This window comes from Manis pentadactyla, chromosome 7 (assembly GCF_030020395.1).
Source record: "Manis pentadactyla isolate mManPen7 chromosome 7, mManPen7.hap1, whole genome shotgun sequence".
In the NCBI taxonomy this organism is placed as follows: domain Eukaryota; kingdom Metazoa; phylum Chordata; class Mammalia; order Pholidota; family Manidae; genus Manis; species Manis pentadactyla.
Genome location: NC_080025.1, coordinates 526,152 through 539,904, shown reverse-complemented (window position 1 = coordinate 539,904; position 13,753 = coordinate 526,152). Strand labels below are relative to the sequence as shown.

Below are 13,753 nucleotides of genomic sequence, written 5' to 3'. Positions count from 1 at the left end.
ATTCATAGAAAGTTTTGTACCTTTGAATGGGGTCAGTCCATGCAAGTTCCCTTTAATTCAGTCAGTTCCACTTCCCTGCATGAGGCAGGACCTACTCATGTCCTTTGGAAAATGGAAAATAAGGGTCCCACTAAAGTGTTCCCCAAAACGATCAATACACAAGAAAATAGACTTTACAGTTGTCAGTTTGGATGGGGTCCCAAACGTCGTGAACAGAAACTTTAAGGGGTTCATGACTCTGAGCCACTGGCAGCAACAAGCCTCCTTACCCTGTGAGCTCACAGAGGGCAGGGCTGTCCCCACAGCCCCACGCACACCTTGTGGCTGAAACAGCTTGGCAAGGATGGAGTAACTTCTCCATAAAGTCAATCATTCATTGGTATTGTGCAAAGTCATTAAAAGTGCAATTTCTATATAAGCAAATACATTTATAAATGTGTTTATAATCATTCACATCATCTGGAATGTATAATCACATATCAAATCAATGAATAACCCATAATTATTTAGGGTACAGGGGTATTAATTGTAAATCAAATATAAATTAAAAGTTGTCACTCTTACACATAAACATTTTGGCACACGTCTCCTAAGGGAGACACTAGATTACACATACATGCACACACACACGAGATGCACATAATGTGTCCGTGTGCACACACACACATGGCCTGATATTCACTTATTCTCAGTGTGCACAGCACAGCATGTCATTGTTTTTATGTTGCCTCACTTTTTAAATTTCAAATTTTAAAAAGTTGTTTGGTAGCCAAGAAATAATTCGTTTACATTAACTGACCAAATACAGTTTCCATTAGCTTTATGTCCGTAGCTGTAAACACAGGGCAGCCGGCCTTTTAGCAGAAGTGAACCTCAGGCTGAGCCTGTGTGTCTGACTCAGCTCTGCCATGTCCTCGCTGCGTGAACCCGACAGTAATGTAATTTCTTTGGCACCAGTGACCTCATCTGAAAAACTATCATCTGTCTCCTGTGTGGTTCAGATGATCCTGACAGCAAAAAAAGAAATGTGGAGAAAACTGTTTCAGTTCCTGCAGGGCCCAGAAAACTAAATGAGACAGAAGCTGGAAGCCCCAGCACAGAGCTGGGACCCACTACTTGCTAAGGGGCATGAGGTCCTGCCTGACCCCTGAAACATGAGGGTGTTTTGGAAGTTAATTACATCACGCAGTGCGTGTGTGTGCAGACAGCTTTGGCCTCTGTGACTCTACCTTGTGCTACCCTAGGAGCTGTCACTTGGCACATTTCCCAAAGAGGAACCACAGGCAGAACGACTGAGACCAGAGTGGGCAGCCTGGCCCCTAGCCAAGACACAGGGTGGGCCATGAATGGCTCTCACCATTTCCACAGGACTCAGTCCAGAACCACGCCTGGTCACTGCATGGCAGGAGCTGGAAACAAGTGTCCGACCGCAGAGGGAATGGACAACGAGGACACTCTACCATGCTTCCCGCCTTCCTTGCCCCTGTCCTCAGAGGAGACGCTAGTGTTTCCAGGTAACTTCTTCAAGGTGGGGCCCTGGCCGTCGTGTGGGGATCTCTGGTCACCAGAGCTCCCGTTGAATCCCCGACCAGCTTGTGAGCTCCATCTTTGTCCCCGTCAGATGAGATCCCGTCTAACTCGCATGATATGCCTGCACTTGGGGCACCCAGGACTCCCGGCTCAGTGCATGGGACCATTCACAGAGAAAAGCTGGAAGACCTGATTCTTGCTGCTCGCAGAAACCCAAATGCCCAGGAAGAATAAAAAGACAGCAGAAATAAAAAGACAGCAGAATAAAAAGACAGAAGAAAAAAGACAGCAAAGTATGTCTGCACACCTTTGACAAGCTGAGAACTACCGAGTACCCTTCCTGCCCAACCACATACACAAATGTGGCAGGGGCTTGACGTGGGGGGACTTTGGAAATCAGGGTTGTACCAAGTCTGGCGATGACAACAAACTACACCATGAGCCACTGAGGCTTCAGTCGTGCTGCGGTCCTGGGAGCCCGTCTCCACCTTTCCCACCATCTCCCTGGACCCAGGCCTCAGGGAGGCAGTGGGTGGCACAAATGCAGGGGCACCTGTCAGCACTGCGGTGGCTGCGAGGCTGGGACACAGACACCAGATTCAGGGTGCTGGGGCCAGGGTTTCCCAACAAGGAGTTTGGGCGGGTGGTCTCTACCATGACATGGTGCCAACAGAATGGGCTTTGGGATTCGGGAGGCCTGCCCTGGTCCCTGGCTCTGCGGGAGTTCCAACCACATCACTGGGTTGAGCCTTGCTCTTCTCCAGGCATAAAGACTGTGCACACTGTGGGTCAGCCTCAGGGTCAAAGGGGTTAAGATGTGAACCGTGTGGCCTGTCCTTGGCACGGTGCAAAGATCACAAAGCACAGCACACTGCTGGCCCAGTGTGTGTCCAAACTCAGTGCCTCTGGTCACTGCCACCTGCCTGAGCACTGGCCCCACCTCTGCCTGCTTGAGTCGCTCCCCAGGTGGCTTCCTCTTCTCGGCTGGCAGGGCCACTCAGGGAAGGGGCACACATTCCGACCTCCAGGATTTCAACTGATTAAGTGTCCCTCACAGGACTTGGTGACGCCAGCTCCCAGGGCCCTAGGCCAAACCAGGGTGGTCTGGTGGACATGGGCTCGCTTGGTGAGCCTGAGGGGGAGCCGAGTGAGGCCTGGCTCCCCAGGACCACCCTCACTGTGCAGCTGCCCCTGTGGGCAGTGCTGAGCTCTTCTGAGCATGACTCACGTGGGGAGGCAGAGAGGAGTCGGGAAACAGCCAGGGAGCGGAGGTCCTGGGGCATGGGACCCCCACAGCCCAGCTTCTGCAGCCGGGACAACAGGAAGGAGCCCTTTAGGAAAGCGGCCCTCCCATCATGGCCCATCCAAGGGCCTGACCTGCGGCATCTTCTTTGTGCTGCCAGCTTCCCCTACCTCCCAGCACCCACCCTCCTTGCTCCCATTCTGGGATGGGGTCCCTCTGCCACGTTCTGCCCACAGGTCCACCAGTTCATCCACAGCTGCCCACTGAGTCCCCATTCTGGGCCCAGCGAGGTCCCAGATGACTCTAGTCCAGGGTGGAGAGCAGCTGGGAGGCCACGCTCGGGCCCCTAGGGAGATGGGAGGCTCTGGGAAGAAGAAGGGCTGTTCAGAGAGGGGGCACCACACATGCTGACGGGGGCAGACAGTGAGGCAAGGAGGGCCCTCCAAGCTGCGAGTGAGAACCATGCCACCTTGGAGGCCATGTTGCAGATGCCACTGGGATAGCAGTTTCGAGACACAGAGGTCCCAACGTGGTGCCTGTGTCCTCTAGGTGGGAGCCAGTTAGCGAGCACAGATGTGATAAGAGGGGCCAGGTGTGTCCAGACATGGCGGTGTGACCACAGAGGCCAGGTCGGGGCACACCCCATCCCACACAAGGGCCACACAGGCTTTGCTCTCCCCACCCCAGAGAGCTAACAGACCCTGCATGTCCCCCCAAATCCACTGTTAAACCCTAATCCCAAGGTGATGGTACCAGAACTGGGGCCTCTGGGGAGCCCTGAGTGGGACCTGAGCCGCCCCCGGAGCCCCCACCCTCCTCCATGCGAGGACACGGCAGGGAGACCCAGCAAGGATCCAGGGAGAGGCCCCCCAAGAGCTCCCCAGGCAGAGAGGCCTGCCAGCACCCAGGCCTGCCCCTCCAGCCCCAGAACTGTGAGAAGCAAAGGCTGCTCTTGATGAGGGAGGGTCACCGCCGGGTGTTGCACAGCGGCCCTGGAGCTGCGAGGGCTGAAGGGCCAGGCCACGTCACAGCTGACCAGGCAGGAGTGTTGGAGGCTGGTGGCAACAGCCCTGAAAGGGAGCAGGTAGCCAGTGAACAGGGACCATTGAGCAGAGGGAGAGGCAAGCACGGAGACCTGGGGCCTGACCCTCTGAGGCACTGGCTCTGGCTCTGCTGCCACCTGGGCCGGGGCTGAGAGCGGAAACAGGACGGGGCCACAGCGAGCTGGGGACAGAGCCATGAGAGCAGGTGACACGGACCCTGGGACATTCTGGTGAGGAGGCAGGTGGGGAGAGAAATGGGAAATAGCCACAAATGCTGTATCTTAGCAGGAGGGGACAGTCAGGGGGCTCAAGGGCACAAGAATGGAGGAAAAGCCCTCGGCTGGCTGAACACCCCAGACAGCACAGGGTCAGTGGCAGTGCTGACGAATGGATGACAGGCCGGATTCGGGACCACTGGGCGGGCGGTGGGGGAAGTCCCCATTCCTGGCCCATGGCCCTGCAAGACCCTTGGTGTATCCACCCTTCCTCCCTCTGCCCATGGGTTGCCCTCATGCTGGGAAGGGCAGAGGCCACACAGTGGGCCTGGTGCCCATTCCTGGGGCCCCTCCTCAGGTGACAACGGGCAGTGTCAGTGACTGAGCACCCTCGCAGTGTGAGGCCAGCCCACTGCTGCACGGAGGGCTGAATGCTCAATTTTATAAGTGTATAACCAAACAACTGCTATCATGAACGAGGTAATGGCCATTCGAATCCACCACTCCCTGAGCATTTTCTGGCTTCATCACCACGTGCCCTCCTGGGGTTCCTGACCATTTTATCCACAGTGGAGTTTTACAGTGTGGGCCCACAGGCTGTCCCAACTGTGCCGTGTGGCGTCAGCCGGAGCTCAGCTATATGGGGGCTCTGTCCTCCAGCCAGCTCGGCTTTCACACGGATCAAATGTCTTTGAAAACTGGGCTTGGGGGTCCTCAGAGATTCTGAGGTCTAAACAGACTCATGAGGCCTGTGGTCTTCATGGCCAAGGGGACCTCCGCCTGTCCCTGCACGGACCCCTCCCTCCTCAGCTCAGAGGCAGATTTGGCAAGGCTGGTGGTTACCTAGCAACCTGCCTACACCGCAGTGCAAATCTGCTCCCAAACAGCTGCCTGCAGCAGCTTTTGGGAAGGTTCCACTGAGCCTGTTTAGAACAGCTTCATTATGGGGCTGTGCACTGGGAGGGGCAGGCAGCGGTCCCCCGTGTCCCGTGAAGAGTCTGGGGCCACTGCCCTGTCCTCTAGTCACATGGAGGCCTGGGGCTGGGCGCTTCACTCCCCATTGAGACGCTACCATCTGCTGAAGGAAGTGGAGACCTCGACCGTCCATGTGGCTGACAGGGCACTGAAGGGCAGTGAGCGGGTGACGTGAGGGGCACACAGTCGCATGGGGGCAGCTGCTGAAGAACACGGTTGGAAACCAAGGCAGCATACAAGTGGGTGTGTAAGGCCACCAGAGAGACAGACAGGCACCCCCAGAGGAGAGGGCATTCAAGGGTCATCAGGCCTTGCTCAAGATCTGAAAGCTGCCTGTGTCTGGGGGGGCTGAGGTGGGCTGCAAGGGACCCTTCCCCACAAAGGCCCTTTGGGGGCAACCATGGCTTGGCCTTCTGGCCTGTGCCAAACAAGCCATTGGGTCCAGTTCAGCAGATCTCCACAAATGCAGGGAAAAACCTCCTCATTCCCCGCCATCAGCAGAGACGTGTAGAAGCCTCAGAATCAGCACCTAAGGCATCAGAACAGAAGCCAGCCCACCGGGTGGACAGCAGCCCTGCCTGGATGCTCAGGAACCCTCCTGAGTCCGTTACACAGGTGTTTGAAGACAGGTTGCCAAAGGTCTTAACCACTCTTACTACAAGGTTCCTGGCACGTGGGAAGGAAAACTTGGGACGTATTGGGGAGGCCCATCCCTCCAGGACAGCAACATCCAGAAGAGATGCACCATTTACAGGAGGGCAGTTCCAAATGAGGGTCAGGAGCCTGGGAGTGGTGGAGACCAGCTCTGGTGCTGCCAGGAAGAGGAGCCGAACCTAACTTCCTAATAGAAGACACGACTAGTCAGAAACAGCAAGGAGAGGAAAGTAACATCGGATTCTTGTCTACCAAGGACCTTCTGAGGTCAGAACAAAAGTACCATCAAAGCAGAGCAGACAGTGCTGAAATCCAAACTCCAAGGCCAACTGGACAGGGCCCTACTCTGAGCACCCACGAGGGCTGGCAGCCTCGTCACCGGCTCACTGCCAGGTACTGGCCCTGTCTCTGTCCCCGGGGGCAGTGTGATCACCGGGCTGAGTTCCTCCAGGGTCAGTCGGCGAACCCAGAAACCTGGTCTGAGCTCTGGATCCACTGCCACACTTTGCCAGGTCAACACAGCTTTCCACTAGTCTCCTACCCAGTTAGTGATTTTCTTATGCAAAACAGCATGTACTCAAAACTTAAATACCAAAGCATCAGGATTTAAGGCAAGGCTGCCTTTCAAACAGGGTGTCTTCAAATAATCATAACAATGGAAGAGATTGAATCACTCTCGGTCCCCTGACTCCAAAAGACTGTGTTCTTATGCATTAAAAAGGAAAGTTTGCAGTCACAGAAGGGACAGAAACAAACACTCGCAGTGCATGAAAATCCCCGCAGCACGTGATTCATAGGCTTGGGGTGACATCCACCAGCGGGTGCTGCGAACTGCACCTGGGAACCAGATGGCTGTGCTGGTTGCGGAGTGAAGACACCAGGTAACTAAGGGGTGATTTTAAGTGATCACAAAGTCACTCAAGCAAAACAAAATGCACAGCAAAGCAAACGATAGTAACATCAGGTTCAAAGATGCTTTGCCCACTGGGGGCCTAGTTCATCAAGTCCCTATTTGTTCATAGTCATACAGTGACCACAGCCTCCCTGAGAGAAACAGGCATCTTTGCCCCCAAACAAACCCACCAAAACCTTCCCTTGCAGGTTCCTCTGTCCACAGATCAAAGCAGGTGGACTCACCTCTAATGTGGGTCACCTGCTCATGAAAAATAGCCTCCTTCCAAAACAAGGCAAAAAGACTTAAAGGAAAACTGATTAAATACTCAATTAAGCACTTTTTCTCTTATTTCTCTTTTCTGCTTATTTCTTTCCACCCTCCTTTTCTTTTCTTCTCTGTTTTCTTTCTTTTTTTAAAAGGTATTTTTTGAAAGCACAAAATAAGAAAAGTACTAGAAAATGGTATGTGGCTGATGTGAGGTAGCTGTGGGTGAGAGCAGGTAGCAATCTATGCATAGCCTGTCACCAGCTGAGCATATGTCCATGTCACTAATACTTTCCCAAGGAAAGTCCTAAATGTGTTTCCCAGAATTCTCAAGCAGAATTTTATCATTGAAAGGGTCTGAAAAACATTATGCTGTGTTTCCTAATTATGGTTGCAAATGTACACTACTAAGCAGAGCTAATGGCATTAAAATAATGTCAATGGTCTGGCAGAACAAGAAAAGCCTTATGTTGAAGAATCAGTTCTCATTAGATTCACATTCCAATATGTCTATGAAAAGTGAAAACCAAAGGTATTGGCTTGTGACTATCACTTAATGTTTAGTTTGATAATTTCACTCTAAAGCAAAAACGGATGAATTCTCTATACATATATAAGTAATTCTGTGTATATCCACTTTCATGAAATATCCTTTTGGTTCCGTTAGTGGCAGAAGAGGTTTGTGTGATATTCCACAGCGATGGCGTCCTGCTCTGGGACCCCGGAGAGCCAATTGCAAGACGTCGCGTGCTGATTAAATGAGTGGCTACATAGAAGCATGTGGCGCAACAGCCTGACTCCGCTGTCACTATAGCTTTTGAGGGAGATGACTGTGATTTAGACACAGTCAGTGCTTTAGACTGTCAGTGCCAAAAGCTTAATTTTCCTTCCAAAGAACATCACAACTCCCTGGACATGCTCTGAATTAGGACAGATGACTGCCTGATGTCACCAGGAGTCTGAACCCCGAGGGACCCCTCCCTGCAGAAACAAGACAGAGTCACGTGCAGACAGCTTCAGAGGAGAAAAAGGAAGGGTGGTCTCAATGGCAGTACTCTTGAAATCAAACTTTTCCTTCTTTTAAAAGCAGTTTAAGAATGGGTAAGGAGTAAGCTTCATGTTTACCTCTCTTTAGAATGGCTCTTCAGAACTTCTGAGGACTGCCAGATACACTGCCGGCTAACAGGGAGTGGGCAGGCTCCACACTTTAGAGACAAACTGGTTCCCTTAAGGTGTTGCTCCAAGCAGAGGGACAGCAAGATGAACGGCTGCTCTGTAACGTACAGAGAGCAGCAGCATCTGGTCCCACAGACCCACACAGACAGGCTAAGAGATATGCTTCCCTCCTTGGATTTTCAGAAAGCCACCAGAGGTTAACTGGAAGGGTGAACAACCACCAAGCCTCACCTCTGGCCCAAGGAGAACTTTCCACTATAGATGACAAATCCCACACAGCCCTGCATTGTACATGCTGCACCTCCAGCCTGGTCTGACCCAGGATGCACAGATATATGTAGGTATGCCTGGGAGCAGCCAGGTAAGCATGTAAAACTGAAGAAAAAGAGGACATCTCAGGAGAAGCCAGAGACAAAACAATCAGGGAACTATGAATGTACTGATTTCCCCAGAAAAATGCTCGCAGGCTAAAGGCAGTGGAATGATGTCCTTAAAAAGCTGAAGGAAAATAACTGCTGATCTGCAATTCCATAGTGTGGGAAAACTATCTTTAAAAGGAAAAGCAAAATGAACACATTTCTAGGCAAAGCAAAAGGGAGAGAATTTGTTGCCAACCGACATATACTGAAGCTATAGTTTAGGGAGGTCTCCAGGGAGAAGAAAATGCTCCTAGACAAAAACAAGGAAATGAATGAATGGACGAAGGGCCAAGGAAGGGGAATATGTGGGCAAACAAGTATGATTGCTATCAACTTACAAAACAGTAAGACTAATGTACTGTTGAGTTTAAAATTACATGCAGAATTTAAACTTGTGACTAAAATAACACAAAGGAAACAAAAGGAGTAAGAAATGTTTTCAGGTCTTCGCGTGTTCAGGAAGGTGATAAAAACCCTCCCTCTATTTACATTAGATTCCAGTGATTTAAGGATGACTTTGGTGATCCTTAGTGAAACCCCTGAAGGGATAGTAGAATGAGTAAATAAGAGAGAGGAAGATGGAATAAAAATGAATCTTGATTAATACAACAGAAAGGTAAAACAGGAGAACAGGCAATATAAAATAGGTGGTTCAAGTAGATATATACAGTAAAATGGTGGATTCCAATCCTAGTATATCTGGAATTACATTTAATTCAGATGGTCTGACTATACTGAAATTTTTTTTAAAAGCATATGTAAGGAGTACAAATAAAATTTAAGAACAGGGAAATATGCAAGTAAAATAACAAAAAATACACTATGTAATTATTTGCCTCAAGAAAGCTGATACATACGAATATCAGACACAGATTTTAAAGCTGACATCACTGGAAGAGATAAAGAGGTCATTTCCTAATGATAAAAGGATGAATTTTCAAGAAGATAGAATATGTTACATGTTGTTGTAAGTTATATATGTCACTATGTAACTTCAAAAAAAGAACCAAAATCTAATAAACTAGTAACTTGCAAATTATTTAAAAATAAGGAATATATGTCTAAAAATTTTGGAAATCAGAAAATAATTTGAACTGAGAGTCATGAAAGTATTACATATCAGAACTTATTATGGGATGCAGCTCAGACTGAACATGAGACAAATTTGCAGCCTTAAACACTAGCTTTAGAAAAGATAAAAGACTGAACATGAAAACCAAATAAAAAATAATGAAGATAAAGGCAGAAATCAATTAAACAGAGTCAACAAAGCCAAAAATCATTTTCCTTTAAAAACTAGTAAATTTCAGAAGCCCCTATTAAATTTAATACGGAAATGAAACAAAAGAAAGCTTAAAGTAAAAATAATCAAAAACAGAAAAGGAAAAATCATTACAGATTCTATAGTATAAACATTTTATATCACAAATCTATAGATTAATCAAAATGGAAAAATTCCTGGAAAAATACAACTTTTTCAAGAACTTTAAAATAAGAAGAGATTTAAAAATCTCTACCCCCTTATGTCTAGTAAGGAAATGGAAATTAAATTTGGAATTACAAGACAGCACTTAAATGAATAACCAGAAGCAGATGGCTTCCCCAGAAATATTTGCAATGTTTTAGAGAATGAATAGCACTAATTATACGAACACTTTGTTTTGTTTTGAGTCCAGATTAACCTTAATTCCAAACCAAAAGGTCTTTAAAAAAAAAAGTTAGGTGATCTGTTATAAACATACACACAGAAGTACTAAACAGAGTATTAGCAACCATTATACAATATTTTAAAGAATTTTTTAAAAAATCACAAAAATATGGTGCTTATTTCAGGAATGCAAATTTGATTTATCATTCAAAAGGCAATGAATACAACATGATATTAAAGAATAAAGGATAAGATTTATATAATCATCTTGCTAAGGAAAAGTATTAAATAAAATTCAATTTATGATACAAACTTTAAGCAGACCAGACTAGAAAGAAATTTTCTTAAACTGATAAGGGGTATCTACTCATCCTCTAGTAAATATCATATTTAATGCAGAAATTTTGGAAGTTGCCCATCCCTCACTGAATTTAGGAATACAACTTTGATGCCCAGTACCATCACTTCTATTTAACATGATCCAACAGGTCCTAGCCAGTGCAGTAAAGCTAGAAAAATGAATAAAACAATTGGAAAAAGAAAATAAAACTGACATTTACTGCCAATTTATTATGAATGTAGAAAATCTAACATATCTACAGAAAATATAAATTAATAAACTAATACAGCAATATGACTAGAAACAAGGTTAATAAAACTTTATATTATCAGCAATAAATAATTAGAAAATTATGTTTAATCTAGATCTTCAGTAAATTGACAATCAAACCTCAGTGAATTACTCTTTGTAAAAACTGAGACATGGGTTCTAAATTTCACAAGGAAACGCAAAGTGTCAGGAATATAAAGCCAATCCTGAGTAGTAGGAATCTTGCTGGCGCATTTGAAAACCAAGATACAATAACAACAATCTCAGCAGTGTGGACTTGGCACAGGGTCTGACAAACAGACCACCAGGCGGTCCAGAAACAGGCCCATAAAGCCTGGCAAGCTGGACTGTGACAGTGCCACCCGCAGAGCAGTGGGGATGCGCTCCGAGTGCTGCTGGACAAGGGCGAGCAGAGGTGCCCCCAGAGTAGGCCACGATGGCATAAGGCTTATGTGGAGCTGAAGACACTTGAGAAGCAGCAGATACCAGAAGAGCTCTCTGCCCTTCCTGCTTGCCTAGAAGCTGGACATACATTTACAAAGGTGTCCCCCTGCTCTCTCCACAAGAAAGGACAGAAGCCAGTCACCAGAGACACTGAGTCTGTCATCAGCCAGAGAGACCTACACAGCAAGCCCTGCTGGAACCAGCCGGTCACACCACCAGCGTCTATACATTTTCCTCCCCATAACAGGCCACGATGGAAACTCAAAAGTCCTTTCCAAACTTACTGTTCTTTTGTGAACATGCTATCTGAGCTCTATTTCTGTGCATTCCCAAGTGTAGGCAAGATGCACATGCTGATCAACTTCTGTTTGTGTTTCTCTTGTTAACCTGTCTTTTGTCAGGCTGATTTTGCAAGCTCCAGCCAGAGAAACGAAGGTGAGTAACTGAAACACATTTTTCCTTCCTTGTGTGTATCAATTGGGTATCTATCTGGAAAAGGAATAAATCCAGATCCCTACCCCCTCCACATACAGAGTTTCATTTATATTTACAGATCTAAATATAAATTTAAACAATAAAGTAAGTTTCCAGAAAACAACACAAATTCTAACTCTAGAGAACATCAATATATTGGGCTACATTACATTTAAGGACCTCTGGCCATCAAAGCTGCTATTAAAAGAACAAAAGACAGCCCCCACAGTGGGAGGATGCATTTGCAAACCTGCACTTTGGTCTCATACCCAGACCCCATCAAGCAGACAACATGTTAGAAAAATGGGCCTGAGATGTACATGGATACCTCTGAAAAGAGGCTGATATGACAGAAAAGGGGACTCAATACTGACTCTAATACTTTAAAGTCAAAATGGGGTACCACTAAATGCCACCTAGAGTGGCTCCTACTAAAAGATTAACATCATCAAGTGTGTAGGAAGGTGCAAGGTAGAAACTCTACTAGTTTGTTAGTAGGAGTGTGGTTTGACCTGGTAACTTGGGAAAACGATCTGGTATTAGAGCCGGATTCACGGATGCTCCATGAGCCAGCATGGCAGCCACAGCTGTACACACAGCAGATGCATCCACAGTCTGGCCAAAAGTACACATACGTTTACAGCAGTGCTGTCTGGGAAAGTTCCAGACTGGAGTAAGAAGAGAAGGAGGAGAAGCATCCATTAGCATTTCCCTGGGTAAACACACTGTGGTGTAGCCACATGGCACAAGGCAAGCTACACAGCATCACAACACAAAGCTGGCACAGCAGCACTGAGCCAAGGGGCAACTGCCTACATGGGCACACTCACGATCCCATTGTGCCAGATGCAATGTACGGATGGGAGAGAGACTACAGCAGGGGTCACTCTTGGGGACAGTGACTGGGGTGTGCTGATAGAATTCTATCTCTTGATTTGGGTGGTGGTTACGTGACTGAGCTACTTTGTCAAAATTCCCATTTTCATAATCTGGATGTGTGTGCATTTTATTGGGAAGTTTGAGAGACAAATAAAAATATACTACAGTAAAAGCTGCACCTCTTCAGAACAGGCTGCCTGTGAACTGTCAGAGTGTATGCTTTCCTAACACACCTGCCTACCCTTGAACCAAGGCTCCCCACGTCTCCAGCAGCCACAGGAACACCAGAGAATCCCTAACTGGAGCTTCCAGGAGACACTGAACCAAATTCCAAATCTTGCTTTGACAATAAAGCCCTTCAGATGGCATCTGTATTCACAACAGAAAGGAAAGAAAAATGGAAGCAGAACAGATTAAATCTGTTTAGATTTAGTTTTTCTGTATTTGTTGGGGAAAGAGGTACACAAAATAGGAAAAGGTCTATTTTCTACAACATTTGGAGTTGACCGTTAGAGCAGAGACAGATAAGGCAAGGCTCCCTTTATTCTGAAGGATAAAGAAATGCAACATCTACACAAAGTAACTCACAGGTCGGGAGAAATACTGAGAGGCCAAGAAAAGAACTAATGAAGGCCACCATGATCCTTACTTGGCTTCACATCTTAATGCTTCCAAGCTGTCCTCACAGCATTGTCCCTAAAACTCAGTTCCACAAAGCTCTACTAGAACGGCCTTGCTGGCCCTATAAACAGTAATTTTACCTCCTGATTTGTTTTTCTCTTTGATCATCCACTCTCATGCTCTGCTGCATTTCTATGTTTTCAGAGTGTAAGTTTATATTCACTGTCTTCATAAATGCCTTTCCAGCACATGGCCATAAAAATACAGTGCATTGGAAATACCATCTCCTCTGTGGCCTCATCTTTGCTTTCCCACGGCTTCCCTCGTTAATTTACCTGATACAGTTGCTCTTGTTCAGGGTGTCTGTGAATACTGGTGATCATGATAACAGTGCTAAGAAAGGCTTGGAGTGTAGTACTGACCTGAATTCTGCATGTTACAAAATTCTACCTATTATCTTCCCTTTCTTCATCTGTTAGGGTGTTCATGCAAACGTCTGAACTGCACCAGAAGACGCCACCACAGAATAGGGACACAATGGCATAAGGCTTATGTGGAGCTCAAGACCACTGAGAAGCAGCAGATAACAGAAAAGCTCTCTGGCCTGTCCCCTAATTTCCCGTCCCTGGAAATCCCCCAATTTCAGCTATACTGACTCTGGGC

The 13,753-nt window shown here is 47.1% G+C and overlaps 1 protein-coding gene across 5 annotated transcripts in view; it reads right to left on the bottom strand.

Annotated features, from left to right (window-relative positions):
- The window catches only part of LOC130684399 (disks large-associated protein 2-like), a 386,173-nt gene that overhangs the window by 168,726 nt on the left and 203,694 nt on the right, over positions 1-13,753 (bottom strand). The gene's annotated exons all lie outside the window — the stretch shown is intronic.